The following is a 17,438-nucleotide window of genomic DNA, read 5'->3' as shown; positions in this document are numbered from 1 at the left end:
AGGGTATGGACAGAGGTCCAGGTGGCAGCTTCTAAGATGTCCCTGGTGGGTATTCCTCTGAGGAAGGCTGTGGAAATGGAGGCTGCCCTACTAAAATGGGTACGAATGGGTTCCCATGTAGTCTGTAGCAGAAATGGATACAATGTGATATCCATTTGGAAATGGTTTACGTGGAAGTGGGTTCCCCACCTCTGCCCCTGGGGCAAAGCCGACAAGCAGCTGGTCTGTTTTTCTGAAGAGTTTAATAAGGTCCAGATAGTATCGGAATTGTCTGTGCATGTCAAGCGAGTGCAGAATTCTTTCCCTCTTGTTTTGAGGGTTGGGAAAGAATGTGGGTAGGTGTATGGCCTGGTTGAGGGTCACAATGACTACTACCTTGGGCATAAAGGCGGGATATTTCCTCAGGGAGACCCTGTCTGCATGAAAAATGATGAAAGGCTCAACAGCCACGAGTGCCTGAAGTTCTGAAACCCTTCTGGCTGAGGTGACAGCTAGTAGGAAGGCAGTCTTCCAGGAGAGGTATTTCAATTCTGTTGAAGCAGCAGGTTCGAAATGAGGTAAGGTTAGTTTTTCTAAAACAATAATTCAGATCCCAGGCTGGCATGGGAGGCCTTCTGGGAGTCTTGATATTAGAAGCTCCTCTGAGGAATTGTTTAATCAAAGGATGAGAGAAGAGGGGTAAGGTCTGAATTGTAATGGGCTGAAATGGCGGAGACATGGATTTTAATAGAAAAGGAGAGGCCACTTTTGAGTAATTCAGCTAGGTAATCCAAGATAAGAGGGATGGAAGGATGAGAGGAATTGTTTAATCAAAGGATGAGAGAAGAGGGGTAGGTCTGAATTGTAATGGCTGAAATGGCGGAGACATGGATTTTAATAGAAAAGGAGAGGCCACTTTTGAGTAATTCAGCTAGGTAATCCAAGATAAGGGAATGGAAGGATGAGAGGTACGAGCCCCTCTGGACTGGCTCCAGGAGCAATATCTTTTCCATTTGCCTGTGCAAGATTTTCTGGTGCTGGGCCTTCTGGCCTCTGTGATAATGTCTAGGACCTGTTTGCTTAGCAGGGACTCTCTGTTAGCTTTTAAAGTAGAAGCCAAGCTGAAAGACTGAGAGGCTGCAAGTCTGGATGCAGTATCCCCCCCTCCCTGGGTCAAGAGGTCTGAGATCAGGGGAAGCTGCTTGGGGGGCTGTAAGGTCAGGCTACTCAGTAAGGGGTACCCAATGCTGTCTGGGCCAATCTGGAGCAATGAGGATGGTCTTTGGTCTCTCCTCCCTTATTCTGAGCAGTACCTTGGGAATAAGAGGTGAAGGAGGGAACATGTACACAGAGAGGGAGTTTCAGGGGAAGGTGTATATATCCACCTTCCTGCTAGGAGGGGATACTCCCTGGTGCAGAACTTCTGTAGCTGGTGGTTGAGGTGTGAAGCAAAGATCCACCTCTGGAGTCCCCTAATCCTGAGTGATATGCAGACAGACTTTCCTGTGGAGCTGCCATTTGTGGGGGTCCAGTAAGTGTTGTTGACCCCTGGTAAATATTGGGGAATTAGGTGCAGACCCATGGAGGAGGCGGTCAGCCAGAGGTTCCTGGCTAGCCTACACAGAGGGTAAGATTTGGACGCCCCCCCATTTGTTGATATACCACATTACTGTGGTGTTGTCTATTTTTATAAAGAGAACCCATGGCCTGAGACGGGGTTTGAAAGATGTTGGAGCTTTTTGTACTGCCATCACTTCTTTCTGATTGATGTGTAAGGGAAGGTGCTGGGCATCCCGAAGATCTTGGGGGCACCTGCCTGCTAGGTGAGAGCCCCAAGCAATGCCTGAGGAGTCAGTGGTGATGGTCTGGTTGGTAGGGCAGAGGATGAAGGGAAGACCCTTGTTCTTGGTACAAGTCTCTGCCCACCAGAGAAACTCGGCCCTTATACATGGGATCAGAGGGAAAGAGGTCTCTAGAGACAGAGTGTTGACACCAAAGGTTCTTTAGATGCTACAAAAGTTTTCTCATGTGAAGCCTGGCCAGAGAAATTAGAAGAATGCAAGATCCCATGTACCCTAGGGTTTTTGCAGGAACTTCCTCGCAGTGAGGTGACTTCTGGAAGCCAGCTGGGTAAAGCAGAGAGACAGGAAGCTTGGCCATTTAGGATGCTGTGTCTAGCACAGCTCCCAAAAAATGAACTTCCTGGAGGGAGTTTGCTTTGATTTCTTCTTGTTGATTGTGCACCCTAGGGAAGACGGGAGGGATTTGACGAAGAGAAGGTCCTGTAGCAGCTTTTCTTTGCAATCTGGCCTGAATGAGGCAGTCATCCAGGAAAGGGTAAATCTGTATATTTCTCTGCCTGCAAAATGCTATGGCCGGGGCTAAGCATTTGGTGAATTCTCTGGGTGCAGTAGAGAAGCCAAAGGCATCTTTTAGGTCTAGGGTCACTAGTCAAGCATTTTTTGTCAGCACAGGTAGCAGCTGCTGCAAAGTTAGCATTTTGAATCTAGGGACCACCAGGGAGGTGTTCAGAATGGATAGATCCAGGATGGGGCGCCAAGTGCCCTCTTTTCTGGGAAAAAGGAATAGTCTGGTATAAAAGCCTTTGCCGGTTTGCTCTGACAGGACAGGTTCTACTGCCTCCTGGGATATGAGAGTTGTTAGAGGACCTGTTATAATGCCTCTGCCCGCTGATTTGGAGGTAAGTCTGGGTACCTTCTTGTTATTGGGAGTTCGCTGAAGGAGAATTTGTATCCCTGAAAAATGATCTTTAAGACCCATTGGTCTTTTGTTACAGAAAGCCAATTTTCTTTGAAGAGGGAGAGCCTTCCTCCTAGCTTTTGCTGAGTGAAGGTAATGCAGAGGGGGGAGGGGGAGTCATTGGGAGTTTTTTGCCATAGAAGGGTGGCGTAGCACTCCCTGCCTTTGGGGCGGAAGTGGCCCACTGTTTGCTTCTCTGCTGGCCCTGGTATAGGGGCCTGGATGGTCTGTCCCTGCGGGGCTTACCTTGTCCTGGTCTGCTAGGTGCAAGGAAGGACCAGTGTTTAGAGGAAAAGTTCCTGCTGAACCTGGGAAGTTGAAACTGAAATTAGAAGTTATGTACTCACCATAACGTTCCATCTGAGTAGGTGTATTCATTTTTGTTCGTAACCTGTGGGTTATGGATCCCACATCGATCCCAACCGCATGGTTTTCCAGCTATGGATCCAAGCTCTCAGCTCCTCCCTCCTCCATAATGCCCTGCTCACCTCTCATGACCTCAGATCGAGTCTTGGGTTAAAGCAACAATAAACAAAAAAAAAGGGTAACAGGGAACTGAAAGAGGAAACTGAGGCCAGGGGAGGAGGAGGAGGGGAGGAGCTACAATGAAATGAATACCACCCTACAAACGAGATGGAACTAAGATGTGAGTACAAAACTTCTAAATAACTTCCAATGTGTCTGCAACCTTGGAGCCAGTGTGGACAGAGTCCCCAATCTTGAAGGCTGACCTGAAGATCATGGAAGGAGCAGACGGAGCACCGCGAGATGCCGGCAAGATAACCCCTAGATGCAAGATCCAACGGATGCTGGGAAAGCCACGTATGAGATGACGCTGCTGCACTGCTATCATCTAGAGGAATCTGAAGGAATCCTAGGTGCAGGAGAATACTGACCCGGTTGAATGGGCTGTGAATACCTGAACACCTTGGAAGCTTACTAGGCCTGAGTAAGGCCTTCCAATAAATGCACTCGTGAAATCCAGGGACAGAGAAACTTTAGAGAGATTGGCTTGCCCAAATTGAATTTTAAAGGAAATAAGCAACAGCTGGTCGGATTGCTTTGCGGTCATAAAAAAATTCAGATAAAATCTATGCTGCCTGTGAACATCTAGTGAATGTAGCTTATATTCACCTTTGTTTTCATATTTAGAAGAAGAAAGGTGGATTAATTGATGATTGATGCTTGCTTCCAGAAGCGATTTTAGGAAGGTTGGTTCGGTTGGTCCTGAGGGAGAGACGGTCCGATGAAATAAATAGGTAAGGAGAGTAAAGCCTGTTCAAAAGAAAACTCCAGACTCTTGTAGGTTGGCTGAAAAAACCAAAAGGCTGTCCAAAAGGCTTGGAATTTGAGATTCCAAAAGAAATGCCCAAGAGGAAGGAGGAGCTGCCAAGGCCTGTAGGAGAAAAGAAAGGTCCTGCCGAAGGAAGAAACTGCTGGGGCCTGAGAAGACTGAAAAGTACCTTAAGAAATATTACACACAATTTGGCATTGCCGAGAGTTGAAAAGTGACTGGAAAATGTGATAGGTGAGATTTTGCCCAGTTAAGAACTGAAGAGTCAACTAAAGGGGCACCATCTAAAAAGACCACTAAAGGAAAGTCAAGCACTAAGGGAGAGGAACCGCAAAGGATTCAGAAATGAAGGCCCCGCCCACCGCTTTGAATTTGAACCGTAAAGGGATTAGTGGATCTTTTGGAATCCGCTTTACGGATAGCCTTATAGCAGCCAAAATAACCGGAGTCCTTATGGAGAGGGAAGCGGAGCAGCTGCCGGTCAGGAGCAGGGCTTCGGTTGTCAGGATGTAGGAAGTATCAATGGAGGGGATATGGGATCCTGGATGAGATCTATCGTCCAAGGAGGGAGGAGTAGGAGAGACCTTTAGGTGGGGAACCAGAAGGGGAACCAGATCTGTCGAGCAATGAGAAGAGAATCTGAAGAACACCCGACAGGAGAGGCCTGGGTAATGGAGCAAGCAGAAGAAGGTGGATAGGCAAGGGCATATAGGCGACCCAAAGGCCAAGCAGAGCATGCACTAAGCCTTCTTTGGGTACCTCCGAGAGGAGGGCTAGGAGCTAAAAAACTTCGCGGAGAAGTGTTTGAGGGAGAAGCAAAAAGATCGCGATGAAGGGGTTCCCACTGGTTTGAGATATGCGCTCTACTTGACAATTGAGAAGAGAAAGGTGCTAGGGGTCAGAATGGTGCCACTGAGCTTGTCCCACCCAGAATGTGCCGACCTTAGATGCTGTGCTGGTAATTTATTGGTCTTGCATTGGTGATGGCCTCCTCCAGCGCCTCTAAACTCTCGATATTAGACCTTGTTCCCGACCAGAGAGACATGTTGTCTTGCTTGTTGCATGTTGTTCCAAAGGGAAGAATGTCCCTGAAGTAAGAGCTGTTCCCAGAGGAAGAAAGTCCTGAAGTGCTAGTAACGGCGAGCACTGCTCTCATCTCTAGAACACGTCTATGACTGAAGGTCTCTACTGCGCCCATCTCCTTGACTGTCCGCCCGGCCGGTGCCGGGCCCACCCGAGCGGGAGGCCCGCGGGTGCTCAGTGGCGAGAAGGGGAGAAGACAGGGTCAAGTGGGACGGAGACAAAGAGAGCCCGCCACCACAAGGATTGCCGCTTTGGGAGGGCAAGGGACGCTATGGGGTGGGACCAGGGGCCTGCAGCGTATGATATTGACTGTGGCAAGAGGAACTGTAGAAGAGGACATTGAGCCTGGCAAGAGGAAGAAGTGCTATAGCCGGCCCAGGAAGGCAAGGGCCCTCAAACCCACTTCCGCTGAGCAGAAGATTTAGGGCTCTGTCTGCAGACACCTGACTCAGAATGATAGAACTCTGTCCAAGGAATCTGAGGCTCAGAACTCGAACCCCTAGCCTGGCCCCCCTTGTTATGGCTGACAGATGTGGGCTTGTGGTTGACTTTTTGTATTTATTGTGATGCCTGGAAAGGAGCAAGACCACTGGAGGTGTCTCACGCAGTCGCCCAGTGAGGGAGTGTTGGGGCCGAAGAAGCCTCTCGTCCTAAGTAGAAAGACCTGCACCCCTGGTGAACACTGGGTGGGCTGTGGGCACTGCCTGTAGGCTTCGAAAGGACCGGGGCTGTGGTGAGACACTGAGCGGACCCGGTGGAGGCCCTTCTGGCCCCTGGGAGGAAGTAGAGATGCTGGAACTGGCTCTGTCCATCAGTTAAGATCACACGAGATTCCTTGAGAGCCATCGAATAGAAGTCAGAGTATTTTGCCATTCGGAATTCTTCTAGGGACTGCCAGGACCATTCGAGAGACCCTTCTTTGGGGAGGGCCAGATTCAAGAGAGAGAGGGCCATTTTTCTTGAGGACTAGAACCCTGATCCGTGGCTGGAAAACGAGTGACTGAGAATTCGACTCCTTTGGGTGTGGGGCTGGCGGGCTGGATGGCTGATCCCGGCAGATCTGGTGGGAGGCTGGGGACTCCCTCCCGCTGAAGTGTGTGAAAGCGGAGGGACCTGGCTGCACTTTGGAGAGTGAAGGAACGGAATGGGTCCATGCCCCATGCCGCTAGAAGGAACCCCCGTCCCCCCGACTGCCTCCTCCATAGAGTAGAGGGGGCGGCCTCAGGGTCCCGACCGCCTCCAGAGTAAGGCAGGGTTGTCCGGAACAGGTTGCTGCTGGAGCCCCTCTGCCTGGTTCCGGTCTCCCGGTCCTCCTCCTCCCCCCTGCCTTCTTAGGGTTCCGAGCCTCCTGGTCCTCCGGCCTCTGCTGCGGAAGGACTGGCCTGGGTTCCCTGCCCCTCCTCTGCCACTTCCGAACCATAGAAGCGGAACAGGGGAAGGGGCAGCGAATAGCCCTGGGGTGAAGGGTCCGGCCCTTGGCAGCGTCTTGCCGGCCTCGGCCTTTTCGGCAAGGGTCAGCGCAGACAACGGGCTCCTGCTGCCAAAGAAACAGAGCGAAATGACTCGAAAGTGCGGCTGCCGGGACCTAAGAGTGAGGACTCAGAAAGGCTGTAGTGACTGCTGTGGCGCCCCTGTCCTAGTAGGATGTCCTGTAACTGACCTAAGAGTGGCCATTCAAGGTGGAAGCCAGATAGCTGTCCTCCATTTGTGGGGACTCAGGGGAGTGGGCTATACTGCGGGGAGTGCTGCTGTCCTCCTCAATAATGCAATTAGGGGAGCTTTACCGAAGGTCACAATCGCCTTGGGTCAACCCCTGCTGGCCCATCATTCCACACCGAGCCCCCATGTGCCAACATCCGGCTTCCCAAGCGGTCCATCGGTGGGTGGGCCTTTGCCTCGTGGGTCCCAGATCCGGGACTCTCCGCGCCCTCCGTCTGAGGTGGGCGCTTAACATGCCAGCTACCGAGGGTCCGGTGGCCAACATGGTCCGGGATGGCCCGGTCTTTTCCTATCCGTCTTCACGGTTGGCGGTTCCTTCCGGGCCCCATATAATGGCGGTGGTGGGCTGGCTCTCCAGGGGAGGGTCGGGTGGAAAACACTCCCCGTTGGAGAGACCAGGGGCTTCCACCAGAGGTCGAGAACACGGACAAGAGAGAGGAAGACGTGACCCGTAATTCACCCCCTCCAAGATGTCTCCAGTTGAGACATCCCAGCCAAAGGCCACATCCTCGGGGTGACCATGGGGATCCTTCCTCCAAGTGTGTGAGGAGTCCCGTGACTCCTCGCCTCCCAATCTCTCCTTACGATGTTGGAGGGACTGCCGGCTGGGGGCTGTCAGAGAAGTCCTTCCCAACTCTATTTGCTCCATAGGAGCAACTTGGGGCAGCCAGAACGGGCTTCGTCCCAGGAGCCGATGGTGGGAAGCCTGGCCGCCGGGGGAGGGAGCTGGGGCCCGATGCAGTGGCCCGCGGGGTCCGGTCAAGAAGCCAGAGCCCCCGCCACCCTGAAACCCCCGACGAGAGAGCCGACCGGCATCGAGGATCGCTCGGCCGCTCAAGCGATCTCTGGATCCCGACGGAGCCGCTCGCCAAATCGGCCGACGCACTCGACGCCAGATCCGGCGCGGGCACGCCGGCGAGGGCCGACCCCCCCCGAGCCGGCTCTCTCCTGACAGGCTTTCCAGGCGGGCTCGACGACAGGAGGGAGTCGGAGGGGCCCCCGACTCCACCATCGGCGCTCATCCCACGGCTCCGGGCTGGAGGCAAGAGCAGCGGCTCGAACCCGGATAGCGGATTGAGACCCCGAGAGCGGGAGCTTAAAAGGTCCCTCCGGAGGGGGAGGCAGGCACCCACTCCCTCTGGGATCTGGGCCTGATGAACCATCTCTCATCATCCGTCGTCTCCTCATCAGCCGGGGAAAGGCTGGCATCTCAAAGACCGGGTAGGCGGTAGGAGGCTACCTCCTCGAGTAGCCTAGACGGAGCCTGGGCTGGCCCCTAGGATTCTCCAGGACCACCGCTCAAGACACCAGGGGGAGGGAGAGCAACCGGAGGAGACGCCGGGGGAGAGCTCGCCGTTGAGAGGGCCAACAGAGAGCTCGCCCGCTTAGAGTGCTTAGGCTCGTCCTTTTAGTAGCCCGCCTCTCTCCAGAAGGGAGCTTGAGTCCCAGAGGCAGGAGGGGCTTGGACCAGGAGCCCCGGAGGCAGAGGGGTCTCAGTCAGCGGAGCCACAACTGCCGCCATAGTGGTGTTGCTGAGCTGAGGTCGAAGCTTAAAGTCCTCACCCCTCAGGCCCTGGAAGACCAGGCCTGACCTCCTCGGCCAACCAAATGTAGATGGGTCAACCCCTCGGTGAATCTGACAACCACCAGCCATCAGCCGTGAGAGCTTCTAAAACACACTCGAGTATACAGGCCTACACAAACAAAAAGTCACAGCTTATCTAGCATTCTCAAAAAACCTTAGCCTGACTCAGCAAAATAAAATAAAACACAGGCAAACACACACACAAACTTACACTCAGCAAGGGAAAAAACCAAAAATTACTTAATTAAACTCAAAATCTAAAAAAATACTACATAAACAAAGGGAAACCAAAAACTTTCACTCAGAAACACTCAAAAACCAAAAACTTATTCTGGATTTTACAAGAAACAAAGTCACCAGGAGCTGAGAGAAATATCCACCCAAGAGCACCATGAAATATTTTACTGTTTGCATAGAATTTGCTTCGTCTTCCATATTTTTAAGTACCTCTTCTGCTTTTACCTCAAACAAGCGGTCCTTATCCAGGGGTGCACCAATAAGTTTAGACATGACATGATCAGGGAGAGGTTGTTCCTTCAGCCATGCAGTCTCCGAATGACAGATCCTGACACCGTTGCCCTGCTAGAGGCTTCTGGGGCATCAAACACAGTGTAATGAGTGTTTGGCTACTTGACAAGCAGAGTGCAGTAAATCTGCTAACTCTTTTGAATTGGTACAGTCAGGAAAGGTAGAAATCTTTTGTTTTAATAGTTCTAAAGTGCGTTGATGATATTTCAACATATGGAAACGACAGTTGAGTGCTCTGATAGCTAAGGTTGCAGAGATGTGTATATATTTTTTTTACCCCATCTGTCCAATGCTCTGGAATCCTTGTCAGAAGGAATAGGATTCTTGGTAGAACTAGTCTTAGCTCCTTTAGGGCCCTGTGTAATGACCTCTGGTTCTGCAGCAGGCTTTCTGTACAGGTCGTTGCTTGTCTTTTCAGCTCTTCCCGGTTAAGGGTTGCCACAGCGGAACTCCGGTCCACTAATGATTGGCAGTAGACCTTTATGGTGCTGAGCGAAGGCACGCCCATTCACGCATGTCTTTTGAACGCCACTCGACCACAGGGAGGACATGCAGACTCCACACAGAAGGCACTCCAGTCAAGAATCGAACAAAAGAACCTCTTGCTGTGAGGCAACAACGCTACCGCTGCACCACCGCGGCTGCAACATGCTTTCTGTACAGGTATTAGTAAGAATCCAGTACTCTAATATCGGTCAGGTTTCCTGAGAGCAGGTAAGAGGGCGCCAGGGACTAAGCTGGATTAATAGAAATAGTCATCCATCACTTCTAAAATAGGGGGGCTGGCCAGGGGTCTGTGCTGGGGCAGGTCTAGAAACTTTCCAAGTCTTTTCTTAGACTGGAGGAAGTCCCCGAGGTTTCCCCAAAGGAAAGGTCCTCTGGAGGGGAGGCAGAAGGGATTGATTCCTCTGCATCTGAATCCTCATAAGCAGATTCCGCAAAATCCTGTTCTGTCAATTTCTGGAGAAGGGTGCCTTTTCCTTTTAGAAGTTATGGCCTGACTACCCCGGAGAAGGGAGATGAGATCCTTCGCCATTTTAAACATTAGTGCTTGAAGTGGGGGAGCAGAAGCAAGATGGTGGCTAGAAGCAGATTTTCTAGGAATGACCTGGGTTCTAGGCCTGAGAGAATCCGTCAATCGGAAAGGAATGGTAGTCGGATGAGAAGACTTTTTTTGTCAAGATTCGGTAGTGTAAAAGGCCTCTTCAGAAGACAGTGCCTGTGTCGCGGCTCCGGACCCAACTGAGGCAGAGACAGCCAAAGGCTCGGGAGACAAAAATTTCTGCGGCATACTGGACTCCGAAAGAGTCTCAGTAGAGGCCTGCTTAGATATCGAATCGGGCATCAGGGGCTGCGAAAAAGCCTCACAATTCCGGAGAACTGATGACCTGCTTACCGGTGGAGTCATCGGAAGGCTTAGCCTTGTGTGGTCTGTAGTCTTTATCGCTGCATTTTTATTTCAGAATGTCTACGAACTGCTGGCGGACGGATGCCATATCGAAATGCTAAGATGGAACACGAAAATAACGGTCGACAACAAGAGCTCTACGGTGAATAGTTCTCACATTAAAGAGGGCACAGAACTGGCAACGAAAGACGTCGTGGTCTGGGCCTAACCAAATGACGCAAGTAAGAATGGAGGTCTCTGTATGGGATCTGCTGTCCACAGGCGAGAGAATTGCTAACTTTTTCGGACATCGGTTAGTGCAAGAAAAGAGGGTCCCCAATGGGGTACTTAGCTTTAGATGTTTTCAGCTGAAATTCAAACTCTGGTAGTGACCCACTCATGCGAAAGTACAGTTTTGTACCTACCATAAATGTAGATGTCCGAGAGGTATGCATCTGCAGTCCTAACATATGGGTTGTCCTGCCTCAGGCAGCCCTTCGGTCGGCCGGATTCCAAAGTCTGGGTCTGGCCTCGGCTGATGTCGCACTTCACCCGACGTCATAGCTGCTGTTTATTGGGTATAAAGGCATCAGCCAACGCCATTTTCCTCAGTGTTTCTTGCCCCAGATGCCAGGTGCCCTCTAGTAAGGCTAAATTTGGATAAATGCAATAATTCCAAACAGTGGAGAGCAACAATATAAACAAATATAGATCTATATATACAAACAAATACACCATAACAGATTCCCCCAGCTAGCTAAAAGATGGGTAAATACCCTAGGAGTACCACAGAGGGGAAGGAGGGTGGGTAATCCTGACTGCAGATGCATACCTCTCGGACATCTACATTTATGGTAGGTACAAAACTGTACTATGTCCTTCAAGGATGCATCTGCAGTCCTAACATATGGGTAGAACACCATAGCCAAACTGGGGAAGGAGGTACTAAGATAAAGATGGTGCAGTTAAGATCCCTTGCAAAACAGCAGTTGCAAAACCTGCTCGGGATCTAGAGTATAAAGGAAGATTGCAATGCTTGGCAAATGTATGCACGGAGCTCCAGGTAAGCAGCTTCTAAAATGTCTTTGGTAGCCACTCCTCGTAGGAAAGCTGTAGTGGTGGCTGTAGCTCTTGTGGAGTGAGGTCTGATATTATCAGGAGATGTCTTTCCATGAAAAGAGTAACAAAAACAAATGCAATTTCCTATCCATTTCGAGATTGTCTGTTTTGAAATTGCTTTTCCTTGCATTCCTGTTGCATATGCTACCAAAAGCTGGTCAGTTTTTCTGCTGGTCTTAGTTCTGTCCAGATAGTAGCGCAATTGTCTGTGCACATCCAAGGTATGTAGCAGTCTTTCCCCCTTGTTCTGTGGGTTGGGGAAGAATGTAGGTAAATGAATCGATTGGTTCAATGATACTCTGGAGACCACTTTTGGCAGAAAGGTAGGGTTGGTTCTCAGAGAGACTCTGTCCTGATGGAAGATAAGGAAGGGTTGTACTGCCATTAATGCCTGTAGCTCAGAAACCCTTCTTGCTGAAGTGATTGCTAGTAGGAAAGCAGTTTTCCAAGACAGGAATTGTAATTCTGCTGTTGCTGCTGGTTCAAAAGGGGGGAGAGTTAACTTTTCCAGCACAAAGTTGAGATCCCAAGTAGGTAAAGGTGGTTTCCTTGGAGGCTTTACATTTTTGATTCCTCTCAAGAACTGCCTGAGTAGAAGATGAGAGAAAATAGGAGGATTCAAGTTGTATTCTGCTGAAATTGCTGATGCATGAATCTTAATGGAGGAGTAAGACAGGCCATTATGGAACAGCTCTGCTAAGTATTCCAGGATGAGTGCTATGTTTGCCACAGAGACATTTTCTCCCTTTGCTGCACTCCAAATGAGGGATCTTTTCCACTTGGCTGAATAAGTCTTCCTTGTGGAGGGTCTGCGTGCCTCCAGGATAATGTCCTTAACCCTCTGAGATAAATCAGGGTTATTTTGGTTTATACAATATTCCAAGCAGCTAGCTGCAGTGTTTTCAAGTTTGGATGTAGGATCCTGTAGTTGTCCTGTGTTAGCAGTAAGGGACTTAGAGGTAGATGCCATGCGTGTGTCCGAGACATGCTTTTCAGTAGCGGGTACAAATGTTGCCTCGGCCAGTCTGGAGCTATCAGAATTACCCTTGGTTGATCCTCTTTGATCTTCAGTAGAACTTTGTACATCAAGGGAAGAGGTGGAAATGCATATGCTGTCAGGTTTTTCCAGCTGAAGGAAAGTGAGTCCACCCTCCAAGCAAGTGGGTGGTATGTTCTTGTGCAGAATTTTTTCAATTGGTGATTGTGTGGGGAGGCAAACAGGTCTATCTGTGGTAGTCCCCATTTCTCTGTTATGGCTTTGAAAATATCTGGATGCAGCATCCATTCGTGAGCATCCGTGGTAGTTCTGCTTAAGGTGTCTGCTAGAGAATTTTCTTTTCCTGGTACAAATCTGGCCTGAAGTTGAATGTTGAGGTTCAGGGCCACATTCCACAGGTCCATTGCCATCCGGCATAGAGGATATGAATGTGTACCTCCTTGTTTGTTGATGTACCACATGACTGTGGTGTTGTCCATCCTTATCAGCAGATGACCCTGTTGAGTGGTCTGAATGCCTGGATCGCATATTTCACTGCCAGCATCTCCTTTAGATTTATGTGTAGATTCAGCTGGTCTTGGGTCCATAGGCCTTGTATACACTTGTCCACCATGTGAGCCCCCCATCCTAGGTCTGAGGCGTCCGTGGTGATGGTCTGGCTTGGATGTGGTTTGTGGAAAGGTAAGCCTCTGTTCAACTGGCAGGCCTGAGCCCACCACAGGAATTCTTGCTTCAGGCATGGAATTATTGGAATCTGGTTTTCTAGACTGTGCTGGTGTTGAGACCATACATTCCTTAGGTACCACTGTAACTTTCTCATATGTAGCCTGGCATGCGGAATCAATATTATGCAGGATGCCATGTAACCCAGGGCCTGCAGGACTTTCCTTGCAGTAAGCTGAGTTTGTTTTGTTAACGACATGAAATAGCCTGGTAGTTGCTTTTGTTTTTCTTCTGTGAGAAAGGCCATCTGAGTTGATGTGTCCAGATCTGCCCCCAAGAATGTTATCCTCTGGGAAGGTACTAGTCTTGACTTCTGCATGTTGACGGTGTATCCCAAGGCTTGTAACAGTTGTATGACATTTTTCAAATCTTTTGTTAATTGTGCCTTGTTGTCCGCTTGTAATAGGCAGTCGTCCAGGTATGGGTAAATTTGAATTCCCTGGAGCCTGCAATGAGCAATTACTGATGCCAGGCATTTCGTGAATACTCTGGGCGCAGTAGATAAGCCAAAGGGCAATGCTGAGAATTGATAATGCTCTGATCCTGCAAGAAATCTGAGGTATCTTCTGCAATCTGGTCGTATAGGGACGTGCAGGTATGCCTCCTTGAGATCTAGAGTCACCAGCCAAGACTCCTTGCCCAGCATGGGAAGAAGCTGCTGGAGGGTCATCATTTTGAATTTTGGAACAATGAGGTATGTGTTCAGTGTGGACAAGTCGAGAATAGGTCTCCATTGATTTTCTTTTCTTGGTACCAGGAAAAGCCTGGAGTAAAAACCTTGGCCTTGTTCCATAGGTGGCACCTTTTCTATAGCTCTTATCTCTAGTAAGTTGTTGATTTGTTTTAGAGCATCTGTTTTTTGGCTTGGTGGTAGGTTTGGCATTCCCCTCTTTTTTGGTAGAGTGTGGAAGTGAAACCTGTAGCCCTTGTCTATTGTTTGCAAAGTCCATTTGTCTCCTGTAATGTAATGCTAGTTGTCTGAAAATAAGGCTAGCTTTCCGCCCAAAGGAGCTTCCAGTTGTTCCCTGGTAGGCGGTATCAGAGCCAAGTCATTGTGTTTGTCCAGTGGAAGTGGTTGTAGTTGAATCTGTGGCGGTACTTCTCTGGTTGGCAGGTTGCCACTGACGTCCCTTGTAGGCACCCCTAGCTTGATTTCTGCCTCTTGGGCGTCTATTTCTGCCTCTCTGTGCTCTGGAGTTGTCTGGAAAAGACCAATTCTTCGAAGGCCAATTTCTGCTAAACCTCGGAGGTTGGACCTGTAAGAAATCCTTGACTGTTTGGACAGATTTTGCTTTTTCTTCTACCTTCTTCAGAACCTCCTGTGCAGGGGAGCCAAACAAACTTTGTTTCTCCATGGGAGCATCTAGGAGTTTTGATTTAACATGATCTGGTAAGGACTGTTCTTTTAACCATGCATGTCTTCGAATCACTGTTCCAGTCATAGCTGATCTAAAGGAAGCCTCCAGTGCATCATAGCCACATTTTAAGAAATGGTTACTGACCTGCTGAGAGTTATGTACCAAATCCTGAAGAGACTTGCGGTGTATAGGTTCAGGAAAGGAAACTTTTTTATTTAGCTGGTCTAACAAAAATTCCTGATATTGAATCATGTGAAATTGACAGTTTAAGGCCCTAGCCGAAAGAGCAGCAGAAGTATAAACCTTTTTACCCCATCTCTAATGCTCTAGATTCCCTATCAGAGGGAAGAGGGTTTTTGGCAGAAGCAGCTGCCACACCTTTCGGGCCCTGTGAAATGGTTTCTGGATCTGCAACAGGAGCCTTATACAAATGGTAGTGTGTGTCCGGGACCCTGTAATATCTGTCAGGCTTGGCAGGGGCCGGAGGAAGGGAATCAGGAGCAGTACAGGCATCATTAAATGCATCGTCAACTACTGTTAGTACTGGAGGAATGGCTAAAGGCCTATGCTGTGGTAAGTGTAAGAAGGTCCTTAGCCTTTTCCTTGAATCTGAAAAATCCTGGCCCTGCCACTGGAAATGCTCCCTCATAGCATGTAAGGTTTCCCCAAAAGAAAATTCCTCAGGAGGAGAAGCAGAAGGAATGGAGTCTTCTGCATCAGAGTCCTCATAAGGAGAGTATGGGCCTTCCTGAAGGTCAGTAATGTCCGAGTCCTCGAGGAATAGTGTGTAGAGACAGGTTCCGGGGGTTCAGTCCTAGGCCTCTTATCTGAAGGGGGCTGAGAGGCCCTGTCTGGGTGAGGTTGTGATCCCCTGATCAAAGAAATGAGATCCTCAGCCAGGCTGAGTATTTGTGAACTACAGGTAGGCCTATGTGGGGTAGTTTTAGCAGGTAAGGCCTTAAAAGATTTAGCTGCTTTAGCCCTGGCAAAAGCCTTGATGGACAAAGAAGCAGGGGGTCTAGCAGCCCCACGTGCAGGGGTAGATATGTCTAAAGGAATAGTATCCGACAAATCCTGGGAGCCTGCTTCTGTAGCAGTAATATCAGTAGCAGATTCAACCATTGTCTGTGAGGCCTCGGCTATAGGAGGCATGCTTTCGGCCGAAGGAAGAACCGAGGACTCTTTCAGCCGAAACCGAGACACGCGCGGTTGGCCTAACCGCGGTTTCAGCCGAAACTGCGGACCACGAGTGTCGGTCCTTTTCCTTGCGCTTTTTAGCTATTTGTGTAGTCGGAGTCTCTGACGGCATTTTGTAAGCAAACGCGGGACAAAAAAAAAACTCCTCTGCAAACTCCGACCGACGTCTAAGCGTCCGTCGGTTGAAGGAAGCACAGGCTAGACAAGCTGATACGTCGTGGTCTGGGCCTAAGCAAGGAAGGCAATAAGAGTGGAAATCCTTATGAGGTATTTGTTTCCCACAAGTTAAACAATTATTTACTTTTTCTGACATCGGCTGAGGCAAGAAAGAGTCCCCAACGGGGTACTTAGCTTTTTAGAAGTCTTCGGTAGTAGAAATCTCGATCTGACCGACCGGCACTTGCGAACAGCTTCTGCTTCGGGCACCACGCGGCAAGAAAGACTGAGGAAAATGGCGTCGGCTGATGCCTTTATACCCAATAAACAGCAGCTATGACGTCGGGTGAAGTGCGACATCAGCCGAGGCCAGACCCAGACTTGGAATCCGGCCGACCGAAGGGCTGCCTGAGGCAGGACAACCCATATGTTAGGACTGCAGATGCATCCTTGAAGGACATCTGCTTCTGCTACGGGCTCCATGGGAAGAAAGACTGATGTAAGGATGTCGGCTGCTTTCCTTTATAGCACTGACGACCTGACATCAGAGACTACAGGTGACTGCAGCCAACGCAGAAAAACACAGACTCTGGTATTTGGGCCGGCCGAGGGCTACCACAGCAGGGATAACCCACAGGTTGATGACTGCAAAAGTGAAACACTAAGAACATATTAAGACTACTTAATCTACATTTTACCAAGAATCTAAAGTGATTCCAGTTAGAAATTACTGGAGAATGAAGTCTTTAAAAAGATGAATAAAATTACCAATGTCAGAAAATTTTTGTTCAGACACTACTGGGGAGGCCCACTGAAAGTATGACCAAAGGGTGTGGGGATGGGGGAGATGCTGACTGCAGAAATACACAAATGGGTAACTTGATGCAGGCATTTCAAAAATCTGCTTACCAAAAAACCCAACACAGAAACAAGAGACTAAAATGACAAAATTCCTTCTGAAATAGCTTAAACAAAACTCTACTACTAAATTCAGACACTGCCTGAACAGTGACAGTACTAAGGAAAGGGGTTTTCCACGGTAAAGAGTAGGGATGGGGTTAGGGTTAGCATTCCTTAGCAGGAATGGGCAATACACTCTAGCAATGCAATATATAATCTTCCCTAGCCCTTGATCTAACCCTAACTGGTAAACAATGCACACACACTCCGAGAACTAATACCAACACTTTTGTTATATGCAAAAGTTCTAGTATTAGAATCCCAAGCCCATATACACCATCTTCCTTCTATCTACATCTCCAGCACTCAACAGTATTCTCAATGACTTTAAGGCACTTCACTCTGTCCAAGAACTGATGATTTGACAACAGTGAAGTAAACCTACATATGTGAAAACATGCATGTACACATGCTTATTACAATGGTGTCTTACAAAAGAACCCAAAAAGGTGGACTTCAAACCCAGACACTTCATTGTCTGATCAGTCTCACTCAATGGGCAAGCTGAGATGTAAAAGGCAAACAAACTAAAGCTAGAAAGAATACATTTGGCAGTTAGCAAGGGATTGAGGCTTTGGGCCATTATGCTGGTT

The 17,438-nt window shown here is 49.2% G+C and overlaps 1 protein-coding gene across 4 annotated transcripts in view; it reads right to left on the bottom strand.

Annotated features, from left to right (window-relative positions):
* BRD2 (bromodomain containing 2) overlaps window positions 1-17,438 on the bottom strand; it is a 1,415,611-nt gene that overhangs the window by 211,565 nt on the left and 1,186,608 nt on the right. The gene's annotated exons all lie outside the window — the stretch shown is intronic.

Source organism: Protopterus annectens, chromosome 9.part0, assembly GCF_019279795.1.
Source record: "Protopterus annectens isolate FY-2018-M chromosome 9.part0, PAN1.0, whole genome shotgun sequence".
Classification (NCBI taxonomy): Eukaryota; Metazoa; Chordata; order Ceratodontiformes; family Protopteridae; genus Protopterus; species Protopterus annectens.
The sequence above is the reverse complement of the archived record's forward strand: the minus strand, read 5'-3'. Positions and strand labels throughout refer to the sequence as shown.